The 27,540-nt window shown below is 40.3% G+C and overlaps 1 pseudogene; it reads right to left on the reverse strand.

The window, feature by feature from the left end:
- LOC117513685 overlaps positions 1-27,540 on the reverse strand; it is a 729,285-nt pseudogene that overhangs the window by 121,266 nt on the left and 580,479 nt on the right.

Consider the following 27,540-nt stretch of genomic DNA (forward strand, 5'->3'; position numbering starts at 1 on the left):
TTTACCTCCAGAGGTATTTATTCAGTCCTTGGTGAGATTATTCGGCCCCATTCTTATCTCAACCCACAAAGACAATAACTGACTTACACATGGACTGAAGCATGCTCCAGTTTCTCCTTTTACCTTTCTTCCTGCCCCCCCCCCGCCCCCCGCGGCAGGCCCCCATTCTTCCCAAGCTGGCAGGTGGCACGACATCAGTTGCAGCGGCTACCAACACACTCACTTCACCTCAATTTGGAAAACGGACTGTTTCAAGTTTAGTGCACATAAACAATGTCAAATGTATATGTGTTGTCCTAATTCTGATGTGTGCCATTATTACGGTAAACAAGTAATAATTGTGGATTAATTGCTGTTTGTATGTGGAATGTGAGTGCGGAAATCTCGTTGTTGTAATGACAATGATAATAAAAGCTATCTATCTATCTATCTATCTATCTATCTATCTATCTATCTATCTATCTATCTATCTTTGCTCCAAAGAAATTGGCAGTGGATGACATCAATGCTAAGCTACTGGCCCAGCTTTCAGGACAGGCCTCCAGCTACATGTCAATTGACACAGTGCCCAATCCAGATGAGGTGGTTAACTACCCAGTTGAATTCCTTAACAGCCTGGCACCAGCAGGCCTCCCACCACACAGCTTGATGCTCAAAGTTGGTGTCCCAGTCATACTCCTGCGGAATCTCGACCCACCCAAGCTCTGCAATGGAACGTGACTCACGATTAAGAAGTTGATGCCAAGAGTCCTGGAGGCCACAGTAATGACAGGCAAGGCCAAGGGAGAAGATGTCTTTATACCAAGGATTCCACTTATCCCATGAGACATGCCATTTCAGTTCAGGCGTCTGCAGTTCCCAGTCAAACCCAGCTTTGCAATGTCCATCAACAAGGCTCAGGGACAGTCCCTTAAGGTGGATGAACGGAATCTGGCAGAGCCTGTGTTCTCCCACAGCCGGTTGTATGTCAGCTGCTCCAGGGTTGGTAACCCAGAACAGCTGTACATCCACTCGCCAGGTGGCATGACATGGAACATTGTCTATCAAGAGGCTCTTCAAAACTAATGATCAGAAAACACTAAGTGAATTTCATGAAGAAATATTTCTCCATTCTAATATTTACATTTGCTGTTTAAAGCCATTTTATGTTTGTAAAATTGCAATGTAAAAACAGTGAAATACATTACTACCTCAATTTTGATTCAATGATATTTGCATTTCCTACCTATCTTTTGTGTGTAATTTTGTTATAAATTTATTTGCAAAACAAAGTCTGCATGAAGGACTTCAAATGTGTTTGTCTTTTAACCAAGTATTTCCACTTAGTTTGGGGAGTCCACCTCTTATAGTTCTGCTGGACAAACTTTAGCCCATTAAATATTCCATTTGTAAGACATCAGCATTACAAAAACAAATGTTGGGCAATTGTTTTGATTAAAATGATTGCCATTTGGCCTATGTCTAAAACAGGCTAACGGGCAGTGCCGAGTACCCCAGTTAGTATATATATATATATATATATATATATATATATATATATATATATATATATATATATATATATGAGCTTGCTGGTAATTACACCAAACTTGTATAAACTTTAACATAGTTTATATAAATATAAGCATGAGGGAATAAGCCTGAAAATGAGATGCATGCTGTATTTTTTGTTTGAAGAAAAAAGTTAAATTAAGCTGTATAAAAAAAACTGAGCAGGTGAATGAAAATTATAGGAATGAATGTATGTGAATATTATATGTAAGGTGAACAGAGTGAAGGAGACTTAATGTAGAAAAATGAGGGGAATTTAAAAGCAAGTAGAAATACAGTCAAAATTCAAATTTCATTGCATTTATCATGGACAGTGTCGTCATTACAGTATAAATGAAAAAAGAGTCTGACAAAATATTCATAAAACTGTAACCATTGTATTGTATGTGACAATGACATTAGAAGCATAAGAAAACAAATTATTACTTTCTGAATTCTGAGTATTTGTCCCAGTGAGATATGAGAAACTGAGAAGAGAATCAAATCAAATCAAATCAATTTTTTTTTATATAGCGCCAAATCACAACAAACAGTTGCCCCAAGGCGCTTTATATTGTAAGGCAAGGCCATACAATAATTACGGAAAAACCCCAACGGTCAAAACGACCCCCTGTGAGCAAGCACTTGGCAACAGCAGGAAGGAACAACTCCCTTTTAACAGGAAGAAACCTCCAGCAGAACCAGGCTCAGGGAGGGGCAGTCTTCTGCTGGGACTGGTTGGGGCTGAGGGAGAGAACCAGGAAAAAGACATGCTGTGGAGGGGAGCAGAGATCAATCACTAATGATTAAATGCAGAGTGGTGCATACAGAGCAAAAAGAGAAAGAAACACTCAGTGCATCATGGGAACCCCCCAGCAGTATAAGTCTATAGCAGCATAACTAAGGGATGGTTCAGGGTCACCTGATCCAGCCCTAACTATAAGCTTTAGCAAAAAGGAAAGTTTTAAGCCTAATCATAAAAGTACAGAGGGTGTCTGTCTCCCTGATCTGAATTGGGAGCTGGTTCCACAGGAGAGGAGCCTGAAAGCTGAAGGCTCTGCCTCCCATTCTACTCTTACAAACCCTAGGAACTACAAGTAAGCCTGCAGTCTGAGAGCGAAGCGCTCTATTGGGGTGATATGGTACTACGAGGTCCCTAAGATAAGATGGGACCTGATTATTCAAAACCTTATAAGTAAGAAGAAGAATTTTAAATTCTATTCTAGAATTAACAGGAAGCCAATGAAGAGAGGCCAATATGGGTGAGATATGCTCTCTCCTTCTAGTCCCTGTCAGTACTCTAGCTGCAGCATTTTGAATTAACTGAAGGCTTTTCAGGGAACTTTTAGGACAACCTGATGATAATGAATTACAACAGTCCAGCCTAGAGGAAATAAATGCATGAATTAGTTTTTCAGCATCACTCTGAGACAAGACCATTCTAATTTTAGAGATATTGCGCAAATGCAAAAAAGCAGTCATACATATTTGTTTAATATGCGCATTGAATGACATATCCTGATCAAAAATGACTCCAAGATTTCTCACAGTATTACTAGAGGTCAGGGTAATGCCATCCAGAGTAAGGATCTGGTTAGACACCATGTTTCTAAGATTTGTGGGGCCAAGTACAATAACTTCAGTTTTATCTGAGTTTAAAAAGCAGGAAATTAGAGGTCATCCATGTCTTTATGTCTGTAAGACAATCCTGCAGTTTAGCACAGAACCTTGTGGAACTCCATAATTAACCCTAGTCTGTGAAGAAGATTCCCCATTTACATGAACAAATTGTAATCTATTAGATAAATATGATTCAAACCACCGCAGCGCAGTGCCTTTAATACCTATGGCGTGCTCTAATCTCTGTAATAAAAATTTATGGTCAACAGTATCAAAAGCAGCACTGAGGTCTAACAGAACAAGCACAGAAAGGAGTCCACTGTCTGAGGCCATAAGAAGATAATTTGTAACATTCACTAATGCTGTTTCTGTACTATGATGAATTCTAAAACCTGACTGAAACTCTTCAAATAGACCATTCCTCTGCAGATGATCAGTTAGCTGTTTTACAACTACCCTTTCAAGAATTTTTGAGAGAAAAGGAAGGTTGGAGATTGGCCTATAATTAGCTAAGATAGCTGGGTCAAGTGATGGCTTTTTAAGTAATGGTTTAATTACTGCCACCTTAAAAGCCTGTGGTACATAGCCAACTAATAAAGATAGATTGATCATATTTAAGATCAAAGCATTAATTAATGGTAGGGCTTCCTTGAGCAGCCTGGTAGGAATGGGGTCTAATAGACATGTTGATGGTTTGGAGGAAGTAACTAATGATAATAATAATAACGCACGAAGCCTCCGCTCCTCTTTCCATGACAAAAACTCCTGTAACAGTGGAATGTGCCGTTCATTTCCAAACTGGATGCTGTGTTTTATCCAGGACGTCGTCTGACTAGCACAGGAATTGTGAAAAGACGCGGACATCAGCACTTTTTCGGCACATTGAGACAGACGTGCGGAGGAATTCCGCGCGTCGCGGCGGTGCCGCATGGCGCAAAGCAACACCGTGATGAAGCCTCATGGGACATGTTCCTGGCATGTCCAGGCACTTCCACAATTTCTCGGATAATCACTCGATGGAAAAACCACCGGCAACTCTCTGAACGCCATCTCAAAGCCGTCCTGTGAGACCAAAACGGAGGTGGTTTTGTCTTGGTCCAGTAGCGAATCCATCGTGAAGCGCGAAGCCTCCGCTCGGCTTTCCATGACAAAATCTCTTGTTAAAAGTGAAATCTGCCATAAAATAGTTGATGTCCAGCTCTTGTGATAACCAGAGAAAGTGCACACGACGGTCCTGGCTCCACAGAGCCATCCGTTTAGAAATGATCCGGTGGTCTGTGGCTCTTGATGGCGGCACGGAGCGCGGCGTGCCGAGCGTCCTTAAAGCCGTCCTTAAAGCTGTAGTAACAGTCCTTATTCTCTGTGAAGCCCGTAAAATTTTCACCGAAAGCCAGATAAATTTTTCGAATGGTTTCCAGCTGCCAGTCTCTAACAGTTTCTGAAAAAATTCTGATGGAAAAAAAGCCCAAATCATTCCGCCATTTCCTGACAATGAAAATCCGCCAAGGGGGTGGACCACTCCTCACTCAAAGCCTGCTCACAGGCGAATGACGCAACCGACAGGCGTGGAAAAACTCACGCATGCGTACGAGGGTTCAAGCTTGTCTGACACAATCACACATGATTCAAATCCTTTTGGTAAATCCAGACTGGCAAAACGACAAAATCTACAACAAAAATATAAACGCAACACTTTTGGTTTTGCTCCCATTTTGTATGAGATGAACTCAAAGATCTAAAACTTTTTCCACATACACAATATCACCATTTCCCTCAAATATTGTTCACAAACCAGTCTAAATCTGTGATAGTGAGCAATTCTCCTTTGCTGAGATAATCCATCCCACCTCACAGGTGTGCCATATCAAGATGCTGATTAGACACCATGATTAGTGCACAGGTGTGTCTTAGTCTGTCCACAATAAAAGGCCACTCTGAAAGGTGCAGTTTTATCACACAGCACAATGCCACAGATGTCGCAAGATTTGAGGGAGCGTGCAATTGGCATGCTGACAGCAGGAATGTCAACCAGAGCTGTTGCTCGTGTATTGAATGTTCATTTCTCTACCATAAGCCGTCTCCAAAGGCGTTTCAGAGAATTTGGCGGTACATCCAACCAGCCTCACAACCGCAGACCACGTGTAACCACACCAGCCCAGGACCTCCACATCCAGCATGTTCACCTCCAAGATCGTCTGAGACCAGCCACTCGGACAGCTGCTAGAACAATCGGTTTGCATAACCAAAGAATTTCTGCACAAAATGTCAGAAACCGTCTCAAGGAAGCTCATCTGCATGCCCGCCGTCCTCATCGGGGTCTCGACCTGACTCCAGTTCGTCGTCGTAACCGACTTGAGTGGGCAAATGCTCACATTCGCTGGCATTTGGCACGTTGGAGAGGTGTTCTCTTCATGGATGAATCCCGGTTCACACTGTTTAGGGCAGATGGCAGACAGCGTGTGTGGCGTCGTGTGGGTGAGCGGCTTTCTGATGTCAATGTTGTGGATCGAGTGGCCCATGGTGGCGGTGGGGTTATGGTATGGGCAGGCGTCTGTTATGGACGAAGAACACAGGTGCATTTTATTGATGGCATTTTGAATGCACAGAGATACCGTGACGGGATCCTGAGGCCCATGTGCCAACATCCAAGAACATCACCTCATGTTGCAGCAGGATAATGCACGGCCCCATGTTGCAAGGATCTGTACACAATTCTTGGAAGCTGAAAATGTCCCAGTTCTTGCATGGCCGGCATACTCACCGGACATGTCACCCATTGAGCATGTTTGGGATGCTCTGGACCGGCGTATACGACAGCGTGTACCAGTTCCTGCCAATATCCAGCAACTTCGGACAGCCATTGAAGAGGAGTGGACCAACATTCCACAGGCCACAATTGACAACCTGATCAACTCTATGCGAAGGAGATGTGTTGCACTGCATGAGGCAAATGGTGGTCACACCAGATACTGACTGGTATCCCCCCCCAATAAAACAAAACTGCACCTTTCAGAGTGGCCTTTTATTGTGGGCAGTCTAAGGCACACCTGTGCACTAATCATGGTGTCTAATCAGCATCTTGGTATGGCACACCTGTGAGGTGGGATGGATTATCTCAGCAAAGGAGAAGTGCTCACTATTACAGATTTAGACTGGTTTGTTAACAATATTTGAGGGAAATGGTGATATTGTGTATGTGGAAAAAGTTTTAGATCTTTGAGTTCATCTTATACAAAATGGGAGCAAAATCAAAAGTGTTGCGTTTATATTTTTGTTGAGTATGAGCTGACTCAGGAACGAGTCTTTTGGATGGAGCAGTTGGCATCAGGTAAATCTTTTTCGTTATGTTAAAATGTGCTGTATGTGTTGTCCCTGTGTGTATTCCTCTATTTGCTCTAACATTACAATTATACAGTAAAGTGAGTCTATTTGAGTGTTTTAATCAATTATCTTCAAAAGGACACCCGCTGTAGAAAGGATTCCGGAATCTTTGCTCCAACACTGCGTTAGAATATTAATCTGAGTCATCTGAGTATTGCTCATCACCACTGTCATCAGATGATGACAGGAAGAAGAGGAAGACCAAAAACAGTATGAAGGGAAAAAGTCACAGAAGAATAAGGAGGAAGACTTTCAGAGAGGTAAATTTTTAATATTTTTCCTGTTTTATTTGCATGTGTTAATTATTATATTGTGTATCTTTATTTTGACCTTTACAATTGGTATTAAATAGTTTCTATTTAAGCCCAAAGTCCAGATCAGGTGGTGTCCCAATGCCGATGTCTGCTCAAGCTCTTCAGAAGAGATGTGACAATGACAATGACAATGAGTGTTCATGTGCTATCAAGGGGACCGGAACACCATAGTGGTAACAGCTCCCATTGCAGAGCTGTCGATCACTGCACATAGCAAATACAGGGAAGCCATAAAAACTAAAACAGTCAGGTTAAGCTCTCTGTTTGCAGCACAGTGTGCATTTGCAATAACAGAGGATCTAGAGGTAGGGCAGCTGATTAAAGACTAAAAGTCTCATGCACAGTAAAATCACCAGTGTGAAACGCACACTGACAGTGTGCATATGGTCCTACTCTGGTCAGAGTGGGGCCATATGTTCAGTGTCACGTTAACACTGGTGAATTTACTGTATGGAAAGCTACTGCCTTTTAAAATAAAGTAATGATGGATTATATTGTTGACTGTTCATTGGTTTCAGAGAGTATTGCAGCGTTGTATTTATGATAGAAACATTTGCACTAAGACATTGTTGCCTTTGAAAAGTATTTCAGAGTTATGTTTACAAGTATTTGCACTGATAAAATACTTTTGTTTATTATTATTTTCTGTTTTTAAGTAGCCTACACAGGTTTTGCAACTGTGTGGCTAAGTTTTAATGGCAGATTTTTGTTACTTTTTCTTTTATAACATATGTAAAAGTGTGTACGTATGTTCATTGTTTTTATTTCTGTACAGTTTTGCAAATACTTAATTCTGTATTGACGTCTCGTGGCTTTACTTATACTGATTTTGGTCTCTTTTCTGCACTGAAAAGAGATTTGTGACATTTTAGGGTTTTGTCTACCTTAACAAGTACTTTATAAAGCATAAATAGTCTTCACTTTCATAGTGTTCACAAAAAATAGTTGTAAGTGCCTGAAATAGTAATGCATTACAGAATTGAGTTGTCATTAACATATCACAATGTATAAACGGACTGTCTTGACACCATTATGATAATGTAATGAAGATGCGCCTTGGGGCAACTGTTTGTTGTGATTTGGCGCTATATAAAAAAAAAATTGATTGATTGATTGATTGATATGCTTTGACCTCAGAGAAAGTGGTAGCATTTTGATTTGTCATTAACATATCATGACGTATAATATGACTGTCATGACACCGTTATGACAATGTAATGAAGGTATTCTTTGACCTCAAGTAAAGTGGTAGCTTTTTGATTTGCCATTAATATTTCATGACATATAAATTGACTGTCATGACACCATTATGACAATACAATAAATATATTTTTTGACCTCAAGTAAAGTGGTAGCATTTTGATTTGTCATTAATATATCATGATGTAGAAACTGACTGTCATTACACCATTATGACAATGTAATACAGATATTTTTTGACCTCAAGTAAAGTGGTAGCATTTTGAGTTGTCATTAACATATCATGAAGTATCAACTGACATGAGTCATGACACAGTTATGGCAGTGTAATGAAGATATTTTCATTCGTCTGTAACCTTGTGCATGTAATTATAATAATCATTATGTCAACTTGCCATGATCACAAAGTAATTCATGGCATAATAGTGCCTACATAGTGCACTTACAAATAGTTTGTATTGTTTATTAAATATGAACAACAATGAGTAAACACATAATGAATGGGACTATTCATGAGAAGTAAGGTAGTAATTAAATGCATTAATTCCTTATTAAGTAGGCTGGAGTGGTGGCTCTAAGTGGTTAATGCCCTTGTTTTAAGTGTGGATGGTTCCCAGTTCAAACCCCACCTCTGCCACATTTCTCCATGTAATATGGAATTGTGTCAAGAAGGGCATCTGGTGTAAAACAGGCTAATTCAACAAGCAGATGCATCTTGGATTTGCTGTGATGACAACGAGTGAAAACCATGGAGCACCCAAAGGGACTTCTTAATTACTTAAGTATTCATTCAGAGTCATTCTTAATTATTTGTGATAAATTCATTACATATATTAATGCTTAATTAAGGCTAAATAAGGTGTAGTCATTATAAAGTGCTACCTAATAATCATTATGTCAACTTGCCATAAACACAAAAATATATGCATATGTTGTTAATGTCAAGTTGTTACGACAAAGACATTTTCTGGTAACGTCACATTGATTGTCAAGTTGTCATGACAAGGACAACTTCTGGTCATGACACTTTGATTATTGTCAAGTTGTCATAATAAGGACATCCTAAACCAGGGGTGCCCAAGTTCGGTCCTCGAGATCTACCTTTGTGACACTCTGAGTTGTCTCCCTGCGCCAACACAACTGAATCCAATGAAAGACTCGTTAGCAGGCTTTTAATGAGCCTTTCATTGGATTCACGTGTGTGTGAGCAGGGAGACAACTCTCAGGAAGGTAGATCTCGAGGACCAAACTTGGGCACCCCTGTCTTAAACAAATTTAATGTCAAGTTGTCATGACAAAGACAACTTCTGGTAATGTCATTTTGATTAATGTTCAGTCGTCATAATCAAGACAACCCAAAAAATGTCAACTTGTCATAACAAAAACTGAATGACATTTAATGACAGCAGTCATAAACATTTATGACATTGACATAATGTTTATGACACATTCATGACTGTGTCACGTAACAGTTATGACAGTGTCATGTCACGATTATAATGGTACCTTCAAGTATAGTGTTACCCAAGTATTACACCAAAGGGGCTGATTACTTATGCAACCTATCATCTTGGCTTTTATATTTTTAATTAATTTATATCAAGTTGTAGAGATTTACTTTCAGTTTGAGTTTAAGGAAGATAATTTTAAAAATTATTATACTGAAAAGCCTGATTTGCTTTTTGTATTTGAAATGGCATAAACAAATTAAAATGCCAAGGAGCTGAATACTTTTCCAAGCCACTGTATCCCTTGTACATACCCCTTACTGTGTGAACTGTGCACTGGGCAATAAGAGACTTCATAAGATGAGTTTATGGCCATGTCACACACTGTATATTAAAATATTGCATGTTTAAAATCTCTATGCATCACCATTTCAGTGATTGTCATTAAGTCATATGAGCTTCATCAACACACTTACAGTATTTGTAAAGCAGAAATCTTGTCTTTGAGGACTTCTTGGGCCTTACTGAAGTCAGCCAACATGATTTGGGTGTCTCTGTGATGGACTGCATTGAGCTCACCAAGATCCCTCTCAAGTCTCTTTGTAAGGTCTTGTTCATGGGCTCTACAGGAAGGACACACAAAACACAAACACTTGGGAAACAGCTTTACAATGAGTCAACAAGTAAAAAAATGATCCTAAAAACTTAATGAAAATAATGCAATATGATGAATGCATTATTTCTCCAATATGTCTTGTATTGCACCATTCTTATTCTCATGATATCACTGAATGTAAAGCATAACTCACAGCAAAAACCTGGTCAAAAGCTGAGAACAGCACTTTTGCAGTATTTAAAGTACAAAATAGACATGCTTTCCATAAGGGCATTGATAACATATTTACACCCCGATTGTATACACAACAAAACCACTTTGAAAACAACAATTAAAGGAAATAGATACATGGTAAAAGACAAAACTTAATTTTACTGCTTCAATGCTTCACCACAGGGATCTTTAATGGCTGTTGAGTGCTGGTACATTCTGACAGGTTGACACAGATTAATTAACTCCCTAGAAAACCTCTCATTTGGTGTTGCTTTCTAATTAGCACAGCAATGTGTGACGAGCACACACACATATGACAGATGACACTCTGGAGCACCAAGTGATATTTCTAGCTTACACCTGACATAGTGCTCATTTTTACCCCCAGCACCTGCATCCTCTAAATACATCACTTGCTCTCCTGTGAATGTATTGGGCGACATATGAGGTGTGGTCAGGCCCAGAGCTGGCAAGATGATAACTTCCATCCCCAGAAAGTGTTTGTCACTTATACCTCCAAAAACCATGTCTGAAGTCATGTGCGGTCTAGCACAACACAATAAGCGTAACAGTCAAATATGCCTGGCATAAGAGAGCATGAGAAGGAAGAGGGACCTGTGCACACCATGTGTCTCTGTTATTTGTACAGTAGGAGAAGGGAAAGAAAACAAAACAAGCACATACCCCAAATCTACTTGCACTACACATTTCTGGCTTTGCACTATAGCTTATAAAGCTGGGGCCCATGTTATACATTGTAATTTAAAAAGGGCAGTTTTAGTCATAGAATATTCATTTGTCCATCTGCAATCCCGTCTGCTTATCCCATCAGGTGTTAATCAGTGAAATCAACTGGTGGAGTTGGTGGTTACTAAGAAACCTGCACCCTCCTTGCCCTTTCTGGAGTCAGGTTGACAGCAATGAAGGAAATCTGGTGTAAAATAAGCCAAACCAACCACGCAGAGTACAAATCAAATTTCCATACCGGATTGATCGAGGCCTGGGTTAACAACAACCGCCATCGCTGCTGTTGCCAACAGGGTGCCAGCAGAAATTTGGCTACTGGTCAGTGAAGAAAAAGAGGATGAGAAAGTGTCCACAGACAGTGGGAGAAAAGGGAAATTAGAAGGGTGGAAGTGAGAGTTGGGACATTGAATGTTGGCAGTATGAATGGTAAAGGGAGGGGAGAGAGCTGGCTGACATGATTGAGAGGAGAAAGGCAGACATACTGTGTGTGCAAGAGACCAAGTGGAAGGGACGTGAGAGCAAGATTATAGGTTATGGATTCAAGTTGCTGCATCATGGTGTGGATAGGAAGAGAAATGTGTTGGGGTAGTTTTAAAGAACAAGTATGTTAAGAGTATGCTGGAGGTTAAGCAAGTGTCCGACAAGCTGATGAGTGTGAAGCTGGAAATTGAATGGGTGATTATGAATATCATCAGAGCATATGCCCCACAGGTTGGTTGCGAGATGAAAGAGAAAGAAGATTTCTGGAGTGAGTTAGTTAAGGTGGTGGAGAGTGTGCCCAAGCATGAGAGAGTGGTGATAGGAGTGGAAGTCAATGGGCATGTTGGTGAAGGGAACAGAGGTGATGATGAACATAGAAGTAGAGAGATGGAATGCCAAGTCCTTATCTCGGGAGCTGAGGTTGTGCCGCGCATGCGCGAGAGGAGTTTGGGTTCTTCACTTCTGGGCTTTTGCTCTGCAGCCAATGCTTCATTCACAGGTATTATAAACTCCAATTTCTGCTGGGAATCGATGATATTAAACATCACAAAATAAGGTTAAAAGTTTTGATCAATTAATCTGAATGCAACCCCAATTCCAATGAAGTTGGGACGTTGTGTAAAATGTAAATAAAAACAGATTACAATGATTTGCAAATCCTCTTCAACCTCTTCAATTGAATACACCACAAAGACAGGATATTTAATGTTCAAACTGATAAAAGTTATTATTTTTGTGCAAATATTTGCTCATTTTGAAATGGATGCATGCAACACATTTCAAAAAAGTTGGGACAGGGCAACAAAAGACTGGGAAAGTTGATGAATGCTCAAAGAACCTAGTTGGAAACAGGCGAGTGTCATGATTGGGTATAAAAAGAGCATCCCCAAAAGGCTCAGCAGTTCACAAGCAAAGATGGGACGAGAATCACCACTTTGTCACAATTGCGAGAAAAAATAGTCTAACAGTTTAAGAACAATGTTTCTTAACATTCAATTGTAAGGAATTTAGGGATTCCATCATCTACAGTCCATAATATAATCAGAAGAATAAGAGAATCAGGAGGACTTTGTACACGTAAGCGGCAAGGCTGAAAACCAACATTGAATGCCCGTGACCTTCGATCAGAAGTAGTGGGTACTAGACTAGCCTGCCTGCAGTCCAGACCTGGCACTGAAGGAATATATCCTAAATGTGCTTAAATATGCATTAACCTTTTGTGCTTTTTTCCCCATTCAGTATCATCATAATATTATTTATCTTTTATTGAGCTAAAAATATATTGTTACATATATGAGTGTGTTTTAATGTTTAGAAGTCACCATTTATATATTAATAGAGCTTGTTGCTGTTGAAGAATATATTACTCATATGACCATAGTGATCAATATTTATCAATGCTTACTGAACACGTAATCAATAGCTAAGGTTAATTACATGATCTATATATACAAATACATTTGAGTTATATGCTCGAATGCTGTTGAATTGTGTATTGTGTCCTAATGTGACCTAATTAAAGGTATGTTATGTTTATGATTACATTTGCTTTTGTTCTAAGATTTGCTTTTGCTCAAATATTAGTTTAGTTTCTTAGCAAGCTGTCATGAAGATATGTTACTTATATAATCATTTTCAAAAGGTCTTGTAAATGTGATGTGTCCCTGTTTCGGTGAGGCCCTGAAGATATATTAAGAAATCCATATGTTGCAAACAGCATATGGAACAGTGCTGACCACAAACTGTCAGAGAAGGAGACTAAACTGTTTGTTAGAAGGTTGTGTAATTTTGAAATGTGCAAACATTCTTGAGGTATAACCGTGTGCTGTGACTTGCTGACAGTTTTTCAGTTAGCAGTTGTTGCCCAAAATTTCTTATCAGTTCAAGAACAGAAGATTTCACAGCGTGTGTCTGCAGGACCATGCCACAAAATAGAGGGATCAAGACCATCCAGATGAAGAACAATGCCCAAGATTAGCAGAAAAACGTTGTAGTAGAATAGGGTATAAATACAAAGCCAGCCCACTGTTCAGGGTTCCTCCTTGCTGTCAGCTTGCTGGAACACCAGATTGCTGGTTGGAAGCTTGCAGCTCCTGGGACCCTCAGAACTTCTGGGTACGCTTTTGCTTATCTCATTCATTCTGTAAAACTTGCATTCTGTCAAATTCTGTGACATTTAAATTCTGTTTAATAAATCTCTGAGTGGTGGTCTAGCCCTCAGACTAATTGTGGTCAAATTTAAATAACTGGTCAAAACCTTTTTCAAATCAACGGACGCACAGGATAAGAGAGACAGGGGAGAGCGAGGTCGCTGGAGACCCCAGAATTATCCCAAGAGCACCCACTGAAAATGTGTGGTGCATTATGAAGTGCAAAATACGACAACGGAGACCCCGGGCTCTTGAACAACTGATGTCGTAGATCAAGCAAGAATGGGAAAGAATTCCACCTACAAAGCTTCAACAATTAGTGTTCTCAGTTCCCAAATGCTTATTGAGTGTTGTTAGAAGGAAAGGTGATGTAACACAGGGGTAAACATACCACTGTCCCAGCTTGTTTGAAATGTATTGCAGGCACCCATTTAAAAATGAGCAAATGTTTCCACAAAAACAATAAAGTTTATCAGTTTGAACATTAAATATCTTGTTTTTGTGGTGTATTCAGTTCATTATAGGTTGAAGAGGATTTGCAAATCATTGTATTCTGTTTTTATTTACATTTTATGAGGTCTGTTAGAAAAGTATCGGACCTTTTTATTTTTTGCAATAACCTTTTGGATTTGAATCACGTGTGATTGCATCAGCCAAGCTTGAACCTTCGTGCGCATGCATGAGTTTTTTCACGCCTGTCAGTTGCGTCATTTGCCTGTGAGCACGCTTTGAGTGAGCACTGGTCCTCCCCCCTCGTCGGATTTTCATTGTGAGGAAAATGTCTGAATGGCTGGAGCAGTGCTGCATCAAATTATTCCAGAAACTGTGAGAGACAGCTAGGTAGACACCATTCGGAAAATTCAGATGGCTTTCAGGGACGATTTTATGGGTATCACACAGATTAAGGAGTGGTACAGCCAGTTTAAAGATGGCGCACAATGGCGGAGGGCGCGCCACACTCCGAGCGGCGATCGACAGGCTGAAACGACCAGATCATTTCCAAACTGAATGCTGTGTTGATCCGGGAAGTCGTCTGACTACCAGAGAAATGGCAGAAAAGGTGGACATAGCACTTTCCCGGCACATTCCACTGTTAAAGGAGATTTTGTCATGAAAACAGGAGCGGAAGAATTCGCCACGGAGCTGCTAATGGCGCGGAACGAAAGCACCTCCGTCTTCGTCTCACAGGACATGTTGTTAAATGCTCAGCTCTTCGACAATTTCTCGGATACTCACTCGACTGAAAAGCCACCCAAAGCCATCTGAATCTTCCGAATGGTGGAAGAACTGGTCATGTCCCATGAGACTTACAACACGAAGGTGCTTTTTGTTCTGCGCCATTAGCGGCTCCGTCCTGATGCACGAATTACGCTGCACGTCTTTCATTACAAAATCTCCTGTAACAGTGTAATGTGCCAAAAAAGTGCTATGTCCACCTCTCTTGCCATTTCTCTGGTAGTCAGACGACGTCCCGGATCAACACAGCCTTCACTTTGGAAATGATCTGGTCGTTTCAGCCTGTCAATGGCCGCTCGAAGCGCGGCGCGCTCTCAGCCACTGTGGGCCGTCTTTAATCCGGTTGTAATGCTCCTTAATCTGTGTGTTGCCCATAAGAGCTTCACCGAAAGCCATCTGAAGTTTCCGAATGGTTTCCACCTGGCTGTCTCTCACAGTTTCTGAAAAAATTTTGATGCAGCAAAGCGGCAGTCGCTCCACCATTTTCCTGACAATGAAAATCCGGGGGCTGGACCACTACGCCCACAAAGCGTGCTCACAGGTGAATGATGCAACCGACAGGCGTGAAAACACTCGCATGCGCACGAAGGTTCAAGCTTGGCTGATGCAATCACACGTGATTCAAATCCATAAGGTTAAGGCAAAAAATAAAAAGGTCTGATACTTTTCTAACAGACCTCGTACACAACGTCCCAACATCATTAGAATTGGGGTTGTAATTTACTGAGCCTTACATTTTTGTAGCTGCCCCGATTATCACTCAAAAGTCACGCTGCTCTCAAAAAAAAATGTGTCGGTGAGGTGCTGTTCTTGCTGCGAAGGTTTGGAAACAACCGGGTAGGTTGAAAGGGGAATTATTCAGCTAAAATATATCTTATATAAAATATAGACGTTGCAGTCGATTAACAACAAGGCAAGTTTTAAAAGCAGTTAAAGTTAAGTTTATTCAGTCAGCTAAGGGCCCTGTCCCACTGGGGAGAGGATTAATTGCGCATGAATTGAGTACACAAATTGCGGGCGTTCATTGTCGTCCGCAACAAAAATGGCCAAAAATGACAAATGTCCCAGTATGAATTACGGATATATTAATAATATATAGCGAATATATGATGAACAATCACGGTTATATAATGCATGTAGTGAGGAAACTGATCCGACACATTGAGATTATCACGGCAGTATTACGGTGTATTATGAATGCATCGCGCACGTGTTGCGCATGCACGGCATCTGCATTGCGGTCATAAAATAAGCTCACTCGGGCCGTCGGCATCACTATTCACACCAACAATACAGCCTCTGGAGCATTTGCTGGACTTGGACAAGTTGATCACAGTGTTGTCATGCGAGGGTTAACTGTTCATGAGTTTGGGGAGTGGGAGGGGTGTTTTTTTCTTTTTTTTTTTTTTGAGAGTGTCACAAACAGCTAAACAGAAACTCTTCCTTTTGTTGGTGTTAAATAAAAGTCCTGGATTGCAGCAGCTATTACGTCTTTGTGGATCAGCACTGACTGGCAGGTATGTCGCTTTCTGCCACACTTTGGGTTTACGTGACGTGTTTGTTATGCATTCACAGATTGTCCACAAATCAGCTGCAAAGCAGATGTAATAAAAACGCTTTATTTGTGGCCAATTTGTATGCATTCACTACAACATATTTTAGTTTGTGATGTGGACATAATAGGCACGCAATATATCTGTTTTACACACTGTCCCAGTCCGCTGCCAAGCCGCAAATCCCCGTCAGTTGCAGATATCAGCAGTTAACGGCAGATATACAGTGCATAGAGTGACTATGTATTGTGTATGAATTGATTATATATGGAGTATGTAAGGCAGATGTCATCCGCATTCAGTGGCGGTCCTAGAGTGATTTACTCCCCGGGCGAAACCCCCTGTGTGCCCCCCCCCCCCACGCACAGTAACCACAATCCCACAAATTAACTCACAACAGCTATTTTCAAGAACAAATTTCCAGTTTTAATGACTACTGCAATAACAAACACAAAGAAGTTGGCACAGTCTAATGTGTCATCATCCATGGACTTATCTGCAATGATCATCTCAAAAGTTTGCAGGAGGGCATCATAATTGTTTGTCCCAGTGCTCACTATCCGTGATGTGAAATTCCATCAAGTAGGAGCATTTCTTGGCAACCTTGAGCAGCCTGCAGACTCAAGAAAAGACATCCTCTTTGTGGATTTTGAGAAAAATGTGGCAAACCCAGAGAGTGATGCAAAAAATATTCTGCACTCAGATAAGCATTTAGCCCCCCTGAGACAGAACCAGATTCAGTCTGTGTGCACAGCAATACACAAACATTGCACTGGGGGCTGTTGCTTTAACTTTGGCCTGCAAACCATTGAGAGCTGAAGCCATGACAGCAGCCATGCCTTCTTCGTAAGGAAGACAATCAAATGGCTTCACCAAAATCCGGTCCACAACATTCAAATTGTCTGCCATTATGTGCAGCTTGCTACCTAGCTAACTCGCTAGCTGGGACTGGCGCGAGGTTAGTGTGAAGTTTGTCCGCCTATGAGTGCTTTGTGACGGTGAAGGAGCTCAGCAGCACCCGCTGCTCGGTAGGGACAGAAACTGTGATAGAAGTCAGAAAGAGTGATAGAAGCCAGTCTCCAAACACAAGCAGCTACAAAAAACCCACCAGAAATAGAAGCTTGATTTGTCGCTAGTCATTTTTAACAAAGAAAATGCCGCTAAGAGGATTCGGAAAGTCTCCGGTTCAACTCAGAAAAGAATGAAAATGCTCCCACGGATGTTTACACCAAAAGATCGCTGATTCGCTCATTTCGCTGTCAATCAAAAAGGGATTCAGCCTCAGACAGATCATCCAATCATCATGCAGAAGCTGAGCGTCCGGGCCGGCCGAGGCCAGCCCACTGCCCCATAGACCCCCAGACACGGTGAGCGTCCGATGGGCGGGACAGAGCCCAATATTTATCCAATGACTCGTCTCGTTTCGCTGCAGTCTTTGCTTCGCTACTGTTTATAGCACTGTGAAGCTGCGGGAATGAGTGAGAGGAAAGCCGCCATGGGACGGGAAGGTGGGGGCGCCACTCTGCCGTAACGTAACGTAACCATGAACCCCCCCGTCAGGACAAACCCCCCCACCCCGTTTTTTTTTTTTTTGACCGTTTTTTTTTTTCCGCACGGTCGTGCCGCCCCACCGCGATGCCCGGTCGGCCCGCCTCCAGGACCGCCCCTGCGGACATGCGTGCCTCTGCGGATGATCACGGGTGTGTTCGGATGACGGTTTACACATCCATATGCAATCCATACGCAAATCCTCCTAAACGCCAGTGGGACAGGGCCCTAAGGGAAGAGGATAAGGTCACCATTTTATTTATATTTATTTTTTAATGGGATTTCTGGTCCCAAAGATGAACTTATCTTCGAGTCCATTATTTTCTTGTCCAAAACTTGGTGCTAAATTTGTTGTCTACACTTCTACAGGGATACAGTTGCTATTTATTTTAATTCATTGTGATCTTATATTGTTGTCTGTTCAATTTATACTTATTTTATTTTATTGGTATCCCAGTGTAAATTGTATATATATAAACTACACACTTATTGCTACTTACATTAGTCTTTTTAATCTTTACATGTTTAATCGAGCTCCTCAGTATTAAGTTTTAGCCTCACATGGACCACAATGGAAATAAGCATTTGTTTTATTGTCTCATCTGTGTATCATTGATATAATCACCTTTCTGTGTTATATGATTTTACAAAATTAACTCAGTCAAATTTGTAAATAAAAACACAGTCGCACTGTTAAAACAAGGTCGCAAACTGAGAGGAACTAATGTCTTCATCAATGAACATTTAAGAAAAAGGAAATGCTGATATTGCTAGAAAGGCTAGACAACTCAAAAAACTTAAAAAGATACAACACACGTGGGTTTCCAACTGTAAGATCTTCATAAAACTGAATGGGAGCCCTGAGGAAGCCAGAGTGTTGGTCGTGAGGAAGATGAAGGATTTCAACAAATACATCTGACAAATGGTTCTGATAAGGTAATACAAAACTAACATTGTCCTGAGACTTTTTGAATAATATGACAACTCCAAGTATGCCTTCATCACCAAACAGCAAGGATTTGTGTATATTACAGACTATTCTCCAACACAAACAAATGGAACTGGAAACGTTTAATTACATGAGTGCAGTATACTTGATCAGCCTGAGACAGACCCTGATAATAGTCTTTCTACCTTGGTTGGTGACTGTCACTATTTACACAAGATCAATTTAACAAAATAAATTCTGAGGGGAAAATGTCCATAATACATTTAACAGTAGAAGTATGTATAGCAATTTCAGCTCTATCAAAGAGTTTTTGCTTAAATTTAATTTTCCTTTTAGTGTTATTGCAATTACAGAAACCTGGATTAACAACGACAGAGATATGCCATTTTGTCTTGATGATTATGAGCTAAAATGTATGAATAGAGTAAGCAAATCAGGAGGTGGGGTAGCACTTTTTATCCACAATCTGTACATTTTACAACTTTATCAAATTTTTTCTTTCACAGTAGAGGGATTATGGAATGTATTACCATTGAAATCTGTAATGGGAAAAGGAAAAATATGACTGTAAGTTGTGTGTATCGATCACCTGGCTCAAATATTGAAACTTTCACTGCAATTATGGAAGAAAGGTTTCTTCTTTTAGCCAAAAAACTGTTATTCATTTGCGGTGATTTCAATATTGACTTGCTGAATCCTACCAAACTGAAAGCAATAGATGATTTTTCTGATACAATGTACAGTTGTCTCTTTTCCCTACAATAACCAAACCAAGTAGGATAACGTCACACAGTGCTACATTAATAGATAATATTTTTACCAATATATGGGTGTTCCAGCAACAAGTGGTTTAATAATATGTGACATCACAGATCACTTGCCCGTGTTTACTCTGTGTGACTGCGAATTAAAGACAAGTTATGAGGAAAGGAAAATTACTACAAACGAATAAGAACTGATGAAACCATTAATGCTTTTATCAACAGTTGAAAGAACAGGATTGGAGCTCAGTCATTTCTGAAACAGATGTTGATACAGCATATGACAATTTCTTGCATACGTTTGTTTCCCTGTATAATAATTATTGTCCAGTTAAGAATAGTGTATAAAGAAAAAATCTATAAATAGTCCTTGGCTTACAAAAGGCATATTGAATGCATGTAAAAAAAAAAGAAGCAATATCTGTACAAAATGTTTATTAAGCTTAGAACTAAAGTTGCGGAACAAAGTTAGAAAATTTACAAAAATAATTAACTGATATAATTACAACTGCTAAACAGCTGTATTTTAAACAAAAACTATTTGATAATAAATCAAACATAAAGAAAACATGGGACATATTGAATGATATTATTAAACAGGGATCAACAAAATCAGAATATCCCAATCATTTTGATAACATCAGTGGTGACAATCAATGCATGATCAATATAGTTAACAAATTTAACAAGTTCTTTGTGAGTGTTGGTCCAGAGTTGTCTGCTGAGATTCCAGACCAACCCAAAAGTCAATTTAATGCAACAATGATTAAGAATACTCACTCAATGTTTCTCTCCTCAACCAATGAACAAGAAATCAAAAGGATAGTTCTCAATTGTACAAGCAAATATTCCACTGATTGTCATGGCATTGATATGTCACTTGTTAAGTGCGTTGTCGATTATATTGTAACTCCTTTCACCCATGTTTGCAACTTGTCATTCCAGTCCGGTTGTTTCCCAAGTAAAGTGAAAATAGCAAAAGTATTACCATCATTCAAAAGTGGGAATAAACACAGTTTCACCAATTACAGACCAATCTCACTGCTGCCTCAGTTCTCAAAAATTATGGAAAAATTATTCTCCGCTAGACTTGTAAGCTTCATCAACAAACATCAATTAATAAATGAAAGCCAGTATGGCTTTAGGTCAAACAGAACCACCTCTATGGCAATAGTTGATGCAGTAGAAGGCATAACAAATGCACTGGATCAAAATAAGCTTGCTGTTGGTATCTTTATCGATTTAAAAAAAGCGTTTGACACAATCAATCACTCTATTTTAATAAGCAAATTAGAGAATTACGGGATCAGAGGATTCGCTAGGAACTGGATCAGAAACTACCTGACTGGAAGAGTACAGTTTGTGAAGATGGGTGACTATTCATCTGAACTTCTTAGCATTACCTGTGGTGTCCCCCAGGGGTCAGTATTAGGTCCAATCCTGTTCAATCTGTACATAAATATATATTTAATGTATCACAGTCAATCAATCAATCAATCAATTTTTTTATATAGCGCCAAATCACAACAAATAGTCTGCCCCAAGGCGCTTTATATTGTAAGGCAAGGCCATACAATAATTATGTAAAACCCCAACGGTCAAAACGACCCCCTGTGAGCAAGCACTTGGCTACAGTGGGAAGGAAAAACTCCCTTTTAACAGGAAGAAACCTCCAGCAGAACCAGGCTCAGGGAGGGGCAGTCTTCTGCTGGGACTGGTTGGGGCTGAGGGAGAGAACCAGGAAAAAAGACATGCTGTGGAGGGGAGCAGAGATCGATCACTAATGATTAAATGCAGAGTGGTGCATACAGAGCAAAAAGAGAAAGAAACAGTGCATCATGGGAACCCCCCAGCAGTCTACGTCTATAGCAGCATAACTAAGGGATGGTTCAGGGTCACCTGATCCAGCCCTAACTATAAGCTTTAGCAAAAAGGAAAGTTTTAAGCCTAATCTTAAAAAGTAGAGAGGGTGTCTGTCTCCCTGATCTGAATTGGGAGCTGGTTCCACAGGAGAGGAGCCTGAAAGCTGAAGGCTCTGCCTCCCATTCTACTCTTACAACCCTAGGAACTACAGTAAGCCTGCAGTCTGAGAGCGAAGCGCTCTATTGGGGTGATATGGTACTACGAGGTCCCTAAGATAAGATGGGACCTGATTATTCAAAACCTATAGTAAGAAGAAGAATTTAAATTCTATTCTAGAATTAACAGGAAGCCAATGAAGAGAGGCCAATATGGGTGAGATATGCTCTCTCCTTCTAGTCCCCGTCAGTACTCTAGCTGCAGCATTTTGAATTAACTGAAGGCTTTTTAGGGAACTTTTAGGACAACCTGATAATAATGAATTACAATAGTCCAGCCTAGAGGAAATAAATGCATGAATTAGTTTTCAGCATCACTCTGAGACAAGACCTTTCTGATTTTAGAGATATTGCATAAATGCAAAAAGGCAGTCCTACATATTTGTTTAATATGCGCTTTGAATGACATATCCTGATCAAAAATGACTCCAAGATTTCTCACAGTATTACTAGAGGTCAGGGTAATGCCATCCAGAGTAAGGATCTGGTTAGACACCATGTTTCTAAGATTTGTGGGGCCAAGTACAATAACTTCAGTTTTATCTGAGTTTAAAAGCAGGAAATTAGAGGTCATCCATGTCTTTATGTCTGTAAGGACAATCCTGCAGTTTAGCTAATTGGTGTGTGTCCTCTGGCTTCATGGATAGATAAAGCTGGGTATCATCTGCGTAACAATGAAAATTTAAGCACTACCAGTCTAATAATACTGCCGAAGGGAAGCATGTATAAGTGAATAAAATTGGTCCTAGCACAGAACCTTGTGGAACTCCATAATTTAACTTTAGTCTGTGAAGAAGATTCCCCATTTACATGAACAAATTGTAATCTATTAGACAAATATGATTCAAACCACCGCAGCGCAGTGCCTTTAATACCTATGGCATGCTCTAATCTCTGTAATAAAATTTATGGTCAACAGTATCAAAAGCAGCACTGAGGTCTAACAGAACAAGCACAGAGATGAGTCCACTGTCCGGGCCATAAGAAGATCATTTGTAACCTTCACTAATGCTGTTTCTGTACTATGATGAATTTTAAAACCTGACTGAAACTCTCAAATAGACCATTCCTCTGCAGATGATCAGTTAGCTGTTTACAACTACCCTTTCAAGAATTTTTGAGGAGAAAAGGAAGGTTGGAGATTGGCCTATAATTAGCTAAGATAGCTGGGTCAAGTGATGGCTTGTTAAGTAATGGTTAATTACTGCCACCTTAAAAGCCTGTGGTACATAGCCAACTAACAAAGATAGATTGATCATATTTAAAGATCGAAGCATTAAATAATGGTAGGGCTTCCTTGAGCAGCCTGGTAGGAATGGGGTCTAATAAACTGTTGATGGTTTGGATGAAGTAACTAATGAGAATAACTCAGACAGAAACAATCGGAGAGAAAGAGTCTAACCAAATACCGGCATCACTGAAAGCAGCCAAAGATAACGATACGTCTTTGGGATGGTTATGAGTAATTTTATCTCTAATAGTTAAAATTTGTTAGCAAAGAAAGTCTTGAAGTCATTAACTAGTTAAAGTTAATGGAATACTCAGCTCAATAGAGCTCTGACTCTTTGTCAGCCTGGCTACAGTGCTGAAAAGAAACCTGGGGTTGTTCTTATTTTCTTCAATTAGTGATGAGTAGAAAGATGTCCTAGCTTTACGGAGGGCTTTTTTATAGACAACAGACTCTTTTTCCAGGCTAAGTGAAGATCTTCTAAATTAGTGAGACGCCATTTCCTCTCCAACTTACGGGTTATCTGCTTTAAGCTACGAGTTGTGAGTTACTACCACGGAGTCAGACACTTCTGATTTAAAGCTCTCCTTTTTCAGAGGAGCTACAGCATCCAAAGTTGTCTTCAATGAGGATGTAAACTATTGACGAGATACTCTATCTCCCTTACAGAGTTTAGGTAGCTACTCTGCACTGTGTTGGTATATGGCATTAGAGAACATAAAGAAGGAATCATATCCTTAAACCTAGTTACAGCGCTTTCTGAAAGACTTCTAGTGTAATGAAACTTATTCCCCACTGCTGTGTAGTCCATCAGAGTAAATGTAAATGTTATAAGAAATGATCAGACAGAAGGAGTTTCAGGGAATACTGTTAAGTCTTCTATTTCCATACCATAAGTCAGAACAAGATCTAAGATATGATTAAAGTGGTGGGTGGACTCATTTACTTTTTGAGCAAAGCCAGTAGAGTCTAATAATAGATTAAATGCAGTGTTGAGGCTGTCATTCTCAGCATCTGTGTGGATGTTAAAATCGCCCACTATAATTATCTTATCTGAGCTAAGCACTAAGTCAGACAAAAGGTCTGAAAATTCACAGAGAAACTCACAGTAACGACCAGGTGGACGATAGATAATAACAAATAAAACTGTTTTTTGGGACTTCCAATTTGGATGGACAAGACTAAGAGACAAGCTTTCAAATGAATTAAAGCTCTGTCTGGGTTTTGGATTAATTAATAAGCTGGAATGGAAGATTGCTGCTAATCCTCCACCCCGGCCCGTGCTACGAGCATTCTGACAGTTAGTGTGACTCGGGGGTGTTGACTCATTTAAACTAACATATTCATCCTGCTGTAATCAGGTTTCTGTTAGGCAGAATAAATCAATATGTTGATCAATTATTATATCATTTACCAACAGGGACTTAGAAGAGAGAGACCTAATGTTTAATAGACCACATTTAACTGTTTTAGTCTGTGGTGCAGTTGAAGGTGCTATATTATTTTTTCTTTTTGAATTTTTATGCTTAAATAGATTTTTGCTGGTTATTGGTAGTCTGGGAGCAGGCACCGTCTCTACGGGGATGGGGTAATGAGGGGATGGCAGGGGGAGAGAAGCTGCAGAGAGGTGTGTAAGACTACAACTCTGCTTCCTGGTCCCAACCCTGGATAGTCACGGTTTGGAGGATTTAAGAAAATTGGCCAGATTTCTAGAAATGAGAGCTGCTCCATCCAAAGTGGGATGGATGCCGTCTCTCCTAACAAGACCAGGTTTTCCCCAGAAGCTTTGCCAATTATCTATGAAGCCCACCTCATTTTTTGGACACCACTCAGACAGCCAGCAATTCAAGGAGAACATGCGGCTAAACATGTCACTCCCGGTCCGATTGGGGAGGGGTCCAGAGAAAACTACAGAGTCCGACATTGTTTTTGCAAAGTTACACACCGATTTAATGTTAATTTTAGTGACCTCCGATTGGCGTAACCGGGTGTCATTACTGCCGACGTGAATTACAATCTTACCAAATTTACACTTAGCCTTAGCCAGCAGTTTCAAATTTCCTTCAATGTCGCCTGCTCTGGCCCCCGGAAGACAATTGACTATGGTTGCTGGTGTCGCTAACTTCACATTTCTCAAAACAGAGTCGCCAATAACCAGAGTTTGATCCTCGGCGGGTGTGTCGTCGAGTGGGGAAAAACGGTTAGAGATGTGAACGGGTAGGCGGTGTACACGGGGCTTCTGTTTAGGGCTACGCTTCCTCCTCACAGTCACCCAGTCAGCCTGCTTTCCCGACTGCTCGGGATCTGCCAGGGGGGAACTAGTCATTAAAATTAATTCTCTTTGCTGATGACACGTAGCTCAGATTACAATGAGCTTATGGATACGGTAAATGTGGAAATGAATAAACTAAAAAAATGGATGGATACAAACAAATTAATTTTAAATCTAAACAAAACAAAAGTAATGACTTTTGGTAATCACAAAAGCAATCCATACTTTCAAGTTATTATTAATGGTGTACAAATTGAAAATGTATTTGAGAATAAATTCCTAGGTGTAATTATGGATAGTAAATTATCGTGGAAAGTTCACATCAGTCATATAAAAAACAAAATTGCCAAGAGCCTCTCAATTATAAATAAAGTTAAACGATATCTTGATCATGACGCACTGCGTATGTTATACTGTTCCTTGGTGCTCCCCTACTTTACATACTGTGTTGAAGTATGAGGCAACAATTTCAAATGCTCATTAAATCCGTTATTTTTACTGCAAAAAAGGGCAGTGCAAATCATTCACAAAGTTAGCTACTTTGAACATACTCATGATCTCTTTATTCAGTCCAAGTTATTAAAGTTGTATGACCTTGTAAAATATAATACACTCATCTTGCTCTTTAAAGCTTTTAATAATCAACTACCGAACAACGTGCAAAAATGTTTTGCTCTTAAAGAGAACATTCATAATTTGAGAGGCTACGGATATTTGTTTTGCCTAAGTTAGAACTATTCGAAAAAGTTTTTGTGTGACAGTTTGTGGGGTGAAATTGTGGAATGCTCTGGATTTACAGCAGAGGCTCTGCCGAAACATTCACAAATTCAAGTCCTCATATAAAAATGTGGTTTGGTCTGTATACAGAGAGAATGGAATTTAATGTACTGTTCTTTATCAGTGTTGTGCTGTACCTTACGATTCCTTATAATTGTTGGTATGTGATATACTCTACCTCTGAATTTCTTACCATTGTTGGTATGTGCTTTCCTCTACCTGTGGATTTCTTACCATTGCTGGTGTGTGTGCTATATCATGTTGTTACCATTTGGTATTTTTTTTCATACCATTGCTGTATCTACCTCTTTGTTGCTAACAATAATCTTGAATATGAAAAATTGCTGTTTTATGTTTTGTTTTTGTTTTTTTAATTTTTGTTTTCAGTTGATCTGACAAGGAAGTCATTGTGATTTTTTTGTGTGTGTGTGTTAAAATGAATGATGGGGGTGGGATTTAATACGTTTTCTTCTTCCTTTCTTGCTCGAAATGAATAAATAAACAAACAAACAAACAAATACTTATGATGTTTGTTTTACTCTAAATACTATTTTATCAGAGGGAACACGGCTGTCCACATTGCCAGACTGAGAACTGTTCGACTCAGCATCCAAGAGTCAGCTGGTGGTCTCCGGTGATAGCGGTCACCTGCGTCATCCTGTAAGCCGCTGTCTGGTAGAATGCCACCTGCAAGGCCTCACGGTTGATCCCAGATATCCTGGACCTCTTCATGATGCAAGAATTAGCAATTGCACAGTTCCGAAACTACAAAACTTTCATGTCAATTTAAATCATGTAATATACAAACCTGCTGAGCTTGCTGGTGATTTTTCCTCAGTTTTGGCAGCTTCATAGAAACTGAAGGCAGGTGTCAGATTCTCCGTGATGCCTCTCATATTTTCTTGAATTTGTGTGGACTGTGAGTGACAGTCCACACAAATTAACAGACTCACTCACAGGTCTCTCACTGTTGTCTCGGCCTAGCAGCAGCAGTGCAGAGTACCCAACCTTCTTGGAGTCTCTGGGAGGGGTACTAGATAGTGCTCCGACCAGGGACTCCATTGTTCTCCTGGGACCCTTCAACGCCCACGTGAGTGGCGACAATGAGACCTGGAGAGGCGTGATTGGGAAGCACGGCCTCCCCGACCTGAACCCGAGTGGTGTTCAGTTGTTGGACTTCTGTGCAAGCCACAGTTTGTCCATCATGAACACCATGTTCGAGCACAGGGGTTTCCATAAGTACACGTGGCACCAGGACACCCTGAGCCGGAGGTCGATGATCAACTTTGTAGTCGTATCATCTGATCTTCGGCCACGTGTCTCGGACACTCGGGTAAAGAGAGGGGCTGAGCTGTCGACCGATCACCACCTGGTGGTGAGTTGGATCCACTGGGAGGGGAGGAAGCCGGTCAGACCTGGCAGGCCCAAACATATCGTGT

Source organism: Thalassophryne amazonica, chromosome 1 (assembly GCF_902500255.1).
Source record: "Thalassophryne amazonica chromosome 1, fThaAma1.1, whole genome shotgun sequence".
Taxonomy (NCBI): Eukaryota; Metazoa; Chordata; class Actinopteri; order Batrachoidiformes; family Batrachoididae; genus Thalassophryne; species Thalassophryne amazonica.